The sequence below is a fragment of the Tamandua tetradactyla genome, chromosome 14, assembly GCF_023851605.1.
Source record: "Tamandua tetradactyla isolate mTamTet1 chromosome 14, mTamTet1.pri, whole genome shotgun sequence".
Taxonomy (NCBI): Eukaryota; Metazoa; Chordata; class Mammalia; order Pilosa; family Myrmecophagidae; genus Tamandua; species Tamandua tetradactyla.
In genome coordinates this window covers 49,032,994-49,039,880 of record NC_135340.1, presented here as the reverse complement: position 1 = coordinate 49,039,880, position 6,887 = coordinate 49,032,994, and the positions used below count along the sequence as shown (strand labels likewise).

General features: G+C 40.4%; 1 long non-coding RNA gene across 2 annotated transcripts in view; it reads right to left on the bottom strand.

Annotated features, from left to right (window-relative positions):
* LOC143655100 (uncharacterized) overlaps positions 1–4,512 on the bottom strand; it is a 34,452-nt gene extending 29,940 nt beyond the window's left edge. For both annotated transcript variants that reach the window (XR_013162044.1, XR_013162045.1), the window contains exon 1: positions 4,384–4,512. This is a non-coding gene — a long non-coding RNA (uncharacterized LOC143655100). The remainder of the gene's footprint in view (positions 1–4,383) is intronic.
* Between the last annotated feature and the right edge of the window lie 2,375 nt (positions 4,513–6,887).

Genomic DNA, 6,887 nt, shown 5'->3' with positions numbered 1-6,887 from the left:
ATGGAAGGACAGAATTCAGGGATTAGAGCACAAATTTGGGGCATATAATTGCAGAGGTGAAGCATTTTCAGGTGTTGATAAAATTTTGGGTGTGCTCACTGGCTAAGCTGACATTAACTGCACAGGCACTGCTCCACTGGATGCTGGAGTAAAATCTTTGTGTTCCTCTACTCAGGACCAGGCTTCAAGTCTTTAGCTGCAGGATTTGGATAATCACAAGGGACTCCAAGGAAGTATAAGGATGATGAGAAACATGGGCAAATGGGGGTAGCTTCTGGGCCATTAGTATTCAGCAACCAGAACACAATATGTTTTTAACAGCAGTGTGCATTGGTTGATACCAGTTATAAACATGAACTGGATCATGAAGAGGAAAGAAAATGAGGATCATTGGACGGAAGAGGTTCAGGGAAGGTGATGGATTTGTCATCCACATAAATGTGGAAATCATCCAGGATGATGAATAGAATTGATGTGCGAAAGAAGCTAAGAGTATGACACTCGAAGGAACAAGAGCTTTCAAGTAAATGTAGAAAACTAATGATCTGGAAACAGCAAATAGAAATTAGGAAGTTGATGAAGTTTAACCTGCTTAGAAATATGGGAGTTATGAGAGTATCCAAGATGTTTTACTTCTCCCCCCTACCAACCACCACTTGAGCATGGGTCCAAATCTGAAGTTGACTTTTTGCCTTAGCCTGAAATATTGGGCTATTGTTCAGTTGTTCATGCTAACCTCCATTTCATATAAACTTCAACTCTGGACTGTGTCTATACTGGTAGACATAAATATTTTATGATACTGAAGACAAAGACGATTATGAAACCATTTATTTAATTGTCATCAGAAGACTTTCTACTTGCCTTTTATCTAAATGGAGTCATGTGAGTGGATTTTCCCCTGAGAAGGATTGTTGGAACTCTAGCACTCCCAGACACAGACAACTCTTTCTTTGTTTTCTTCCTTCTTTCGTTGCTGCCTCACTATTGCCCCAGTTGCCACTTCCTTTCATCTTTCTCTTTTATTGGTTCTTCCTTGACCCTGTCTAAATTTAGGATCATTCTTAGATATTCTGAAATCGCCTAGATGTGCCTCCCACCACCATCTCCAAACCAAGAACCTCTTAAAGTTGGTAGAAAATAAAGACTTGTATATAAAAATCAGCTTATTTGGGCACCAGGCACCCAAATCTATTTGTATCATTAATTTGCTCTTGTAAAATCACATATAGGGCGGGCCACAGTGGCTCGGCAGTGCCAGAGACCCGGTTTGGTTTCCTGGTGCCTGCCCACGTAAAAAAAAAAAGTCAAATGTAATTATTTACTCCCTAAATTTTGGAAATGGCCTCTAATGAAATATGATATCCCTTGGTTTCACTATCTGGAAAAAATCTGCCATTTAGCCTATCTTTTTCTTTAAACCTTTAGCAGGTATAACAGTTTCAGCAAGTATGTAAAAAAGAAAATATATTTTTCAAGTCAAAATAAAACTGGTATCATAAGATTGACATTATTAAAAGCATCTTATGCAAGTGTGTAAGCTGTATGCTAAACATAAGTGGTGAAAACAACTTAAAATATTTTTTATTGTAAACTATAAATAAGAATATGTAAACACATAAACCCTGTCTTTGGGTGAAAATTAAACTATTTGAATGATTTTCTAGTTCGGCAAATGTCTTATTTTCTACAACATAAAAATAAAAAGGAGTATTTGTATTTAGGCTAAAAATATGTAGATTCGATGCATATATATGTTCTCAGTAAAAAGTAAGCCTTCTTTATATTAAATAAAATAAAAACTAATAATTCTGGATGTTCCATTTAAAAATATGTAAGAAAAGTTACAGTATTTCTAAACGCTTCGTTTTAGCTGTGTGTGTGTGTGTGTGTGTGTTTTCCTTTTTGAATAACTCAGGCAGGAAACCTCAACATTTTATTTGATTATTTAAGAGTTCCCTCTGGAGTAGAAGTAGATAGAACTTGATATTACTATGTATAAATAAATAATTTGAAGGTTTCTATGTCCAGATAAAATTCTACAATCAGATAAGTGGGTTTCATTTTATCTCTTAGTATTTTAGTGGTGGGAGACCTAGTTTTTCTCTCCACTCAAGGGCTATAGGCCTCTAAGATTGCTCCTTGGGGCTCTCCCTTGGCCTGAGAGCTGTACTTAGGAACTCATCAACCCTTCTAATCTGATCTCCATTCTGCATTTTGATCTCTGTCGCTCTCGCCTTGGTCTCTCATAAACCCGGAAGTACCGCATTGCCTCCCCTTTCCTACCATCTCCCAAACCACACTTTGTCCACAACAGCTCAGGAGTTATAAATACCAGATTATAGAATTGTTCATTATGAAAATGTGTTTGGTGACACTTTCCTTCCGACAGTCAACAATGTAAGATTCAGTAAACACGCATATAATTTTTATGTCATTTAATATTGTGATGTTTGCTAGTGATGGCTGTATGGTTTATAAAAAAAAAAAGGTAAATGAAATTCATCAGTTCAGTTCTTAAATTTTTTAAACAAATATTTGCTTAACACCTAAAATATGCCAGGAATTGGACTAGGCATGAAGAATACAAAGATGAATAAACATGTTTGCTGCCTTCAAAAACTCAGTCAAGTAAAAAGACAGTCATGCAAATATGTTGTTATAAAAGAGTATGATAAAAATAATTAAAATATAGAATTCCATTTGGGAACATAGAGTGGATGAACTACCCAGACTGAGAGGAAGGGTCAGGAATGGCCAGGTTGGGTACTACACAGAAGATAATATTTATCAGCCTGTGAGAAAGCATATGAGATAACAGAAGGAAGTCACTTCAGGCAAAGGCTCATACAAGGACCCAGAAGAAAACAACATGACAAGTTACATACCTGTAAATTGTTGGGTAAATAGAGAGCATAAGATGCCAGTTGGTATAGCACTGAAATTGGACATTATAAATTCCTTTGAGGAATATAATATTTTTATATATATATATATTATATTTATATATTTTATATTTTATAATATATATAAAAAATAAATATAATTTGTTTTCAGAACCAGGATTTCCCTAACTTGGAATGTCCCTGAAGTTCCAAGGTAATGTGGAAGGATGGCTCCCAGAACCTCAGGAAATTACAATGGATTCCTGAGTCCTTCTGCAATTCAATTAGACAATTCAACCTAACTCTAAGGAGCAACTTTGATAAATAAGGAAAAGGTAAAAGCAAGTGTTCTAAGACATAATAAGGTGTGTGTTATCACTGTGCATCCCTGCCACTGGATAGAACAGAATTTGCAGGAATTTAGAGAATTATCATACCTAACAGTTCATCGACAAGAACTACTCCACAAGCAAAATCATTCATTCAAAGATTCTCCTTTCTTATCACACCTCTTATCCTTCCAGCTCACTTGCTGGAGCATTCCCACTGGGACAATGTTTTCACCTCATAAAATTACTTCTTTATGCTTCTTACTTATTTTCTGTTTACCAACCACCTCAGGAATCTACTTCCCCCTTCAATCGCTCACGTATCACGGTCCCTTTTTAGAATCACTCTTTTGCAAATATCAATTCCCTGAGTTTTTCCTCCTTCCATCATATCCACTTTTAAAATGATAAAGCCCACAGTGTTTCTTCTCTTCTCCAGCATCCATGGGACTGAGGATTGCTGGAGAAACACAGCAGACTGAGACCATGATTAATTGATGTTCACCAGCCTCAAAATGTCACTCAACACTGAGAGACTAATTTGATTTTCCAGTCACCACAAAGGACTATTTGAAACTTTCTACATGCTCCTCAAACTGCCAGACCCTTCTTTATATCTCAGCAGATAACCTGACCTCAAGATTCACTGAGAATATAGAAACCACAAAATAGGTACTACATAATCTTCTCAGTACTAAATCTACATATGCAGTTATCTCCTACTTCCCTCTTACAAAAAACACGTCTTTCAAAATTCTTTCTCTGCATTTCAGGTAACTTTTTTTTTTAATCACCTTTCCTATTTCAGTCTCTCACTGGTGGATTATTTCTATTAGAATTCAAATGCTCTCTAATATTTCTCACTATGAAACAATATGAACACTCGCTTGTCAAGCCAAAGACCCAGGTTGGATTCTCAGTGCCTGCCTATGTGAAAAAAAAAATAAATAAATAAATAAATATATATATATATATATATATATATATGAACAACAAAATAAAATCTTCCACTTGGCTCCACATTCCCATCCAACTATATCTTATTTCCCAGCTCCTCTTCAAAGCCAAGACCAGCTTCATTATCTCCCAAAGAAATCTTTCTTAAACTCCCATCATTTTGCTCTTTCTCAGGTTACCAATGACTTCACAATCATCAAATAGGTTCTTACCTTAATTAGCCTCTCAGCAGCCTTCAAAATTCTTTCCCTTTCTTCCTTCTCAAGACCAAAGCAGGGCCTAAGTTGAGGATTTGTGCACAAATAGTTGATTTGAGAAGTGATGCAATGAGTCAGATGTTGTGGACCCGGGAAGAATGAGATAGGCAAGGAGAACAAGAAAAGAGTGTGTTACCAAGGTCACTGCTATAGGCTAGGAGTGGGATAAAGAGGTTAATTATTCCTGGGCCTCCTGAGAAAGGTTCAGAATACTTTCCTATAATTGGCCCAAAGGACTTTGTTGTTTCTTTCTTTCCTATCTTAAGTTTTCTATCACTTAGGTTTTGTGTCCTCAGAACTCAGTCCTGCCTCATCTACTTTTATCACTTAAATATCCCTTTCTTGTAATCTCATGCATTCTGATGCTTTAAATGACATCTATACAATTACAAGCCCTAGATGTTTGTCTATATAAAAGATAGGTCTGACTTTTGGGAAGATGGTGGAGTAGGATAGACCGAGTTCACTCCTGCTCCAAGAAACAGCTAGAGAAGTGACAGAAAAATGACTAGGACACTGATTCCAGGGTACAAATGATCTGAGAGGGTATTCTACACTATATAGGGAGGTCCTGGATGAAAAAATTGAGGAATTGAGGCAGCAGTAAATTGGAGACCCTCTAGCTAGTGCAAGGAGCTTAATGTGCCCCATTCCAAACAGAGGCCTGGAGCCCTCAGGAGTGCACCAACAGGGAAGCAGAGACTTGGAAGTAAGCCAAGCCACATTCCTTGAATGTGCCACACCCATGCACACCGCCACCCCCCTCAATCCCTTCTGGTGCCCCAAGCACCCCTGCCACATCCCCCCACCAGACCTGAGCATCCTCACTCTGCCCGCTCCATCCCATGTGTGCACACCCACATCCTGCCTGCTCCCACATCCACACTTCCATGCCCCACCATCCTGAACCCTGTGCCCAATCTGCTCTACCCCAGGCATGTGCACACCACTGTCGAGACCTGCCCCGCCACCCCACGCATGCACACACCTTCGCCCAGCCCCCTGCACCTGCACTCATTTGCCCTACCTCCCAGCATCTTCCCCACAGTTGCTTACATGTGCATCCCTGCCACAGCATTTCTCCTGCACTGCACAATTGCACACCTGTGCCCCAAACCCCATTCCCTGCAGATGCACACCTACATCTTGCTTGACCCCACACACAAGCGCCCATATCTCTCTCTCGACCCCTGCACTGCCCCTCACTTTGTGTACAAACACACACAACCTTGCCCCACCTGGCTGCCTCCACCTGTGCATGCATACACACTCACCCCTACCTTCCCTATACCTGTGCATAAGCACAGACACACCCATGTCCTGCCCTTTGCCCCATGCACAAGTGTTCCTGTCCTGATCTCACCACTAGTGCCATGCCTCCCCCCCATGACCTATACATATGCTCTAGTCCCTGTACACCACCCCTCTGCCCCAAGAATGCACACTTGTGTATCTACATCCTGGTTGCCTCCAGCACAAGCATGCACCTGCAACCTGCTCCTTCATCACAGAACACCCTACCTTCTGCCCCCTGACCTCCGTGCTCTGAACCCAGCATGCCAACCCCCATAGCCCTCATGTTCCATGTGCACACCAGTGCCCTGCCACATACCCGTCTCCGTACACCAATGTCATACCCTCCCAGTCCCTGTGTCCCACCCTTCTGCACACCACACCCTACACACTGTGCACCTGCGCAGGCCTCCTTACCAGCCTCCCGCCATGCCCTGCCTCTGTGGCCCCCATGCCATGCCTTGATCCTGAGCTGCAAGGCCTTCTTGAGTTGTACCCCACCCCTATGTGCCTCATGCTGCTGCCCCCCAATGACATGCTCCCCTGCCCCATGCCTAGGCACCTCACCATCATGACACTACACCCACCTCAAGCCCTGCATCTTGCCCTACACTCATTCCACAAACATAAATTTTTTTTAGACTAATGAGGGAAATTGACTTCCAAAGTAACCTTATTAAGATAATTACCTGCCTTGAAGGCAAAAGAAAATCACAGAGCATATGAAGATACAAACAGTATAACCCAACCTAATGATCAAATTGAAACATCAGATGAGACACAGAGTTTGGAACAACTAATGGTAGATGTTCAGGCAACTGTTGGCTAATGACATAAAAGAATTCAGGAAGACACTAGAAATGCATAAAGAAGAATTTTAAAGAATAAATAGAAAAATAGCAAATAGCATAGAGATGAAGGACACTGTACTCCAAATTAAAAATATACTAGAGACACACAAGAATACATAAACTAGAGGACAGGACAGTTGATTTCAAATGCACAAAAGAACAAATGGCAAAAAAAAGATGGAGAAATTTGAATTGGATCTCAGGGAAATGATGGGCAACGTGACGTGCACAACAAGAATCACTGGTGTCCAAGAAGGAGAAGAGTAAAGGACTAGGAAGACTAATTGAGGAGATAATGGGGGAAAACTTCTCAAT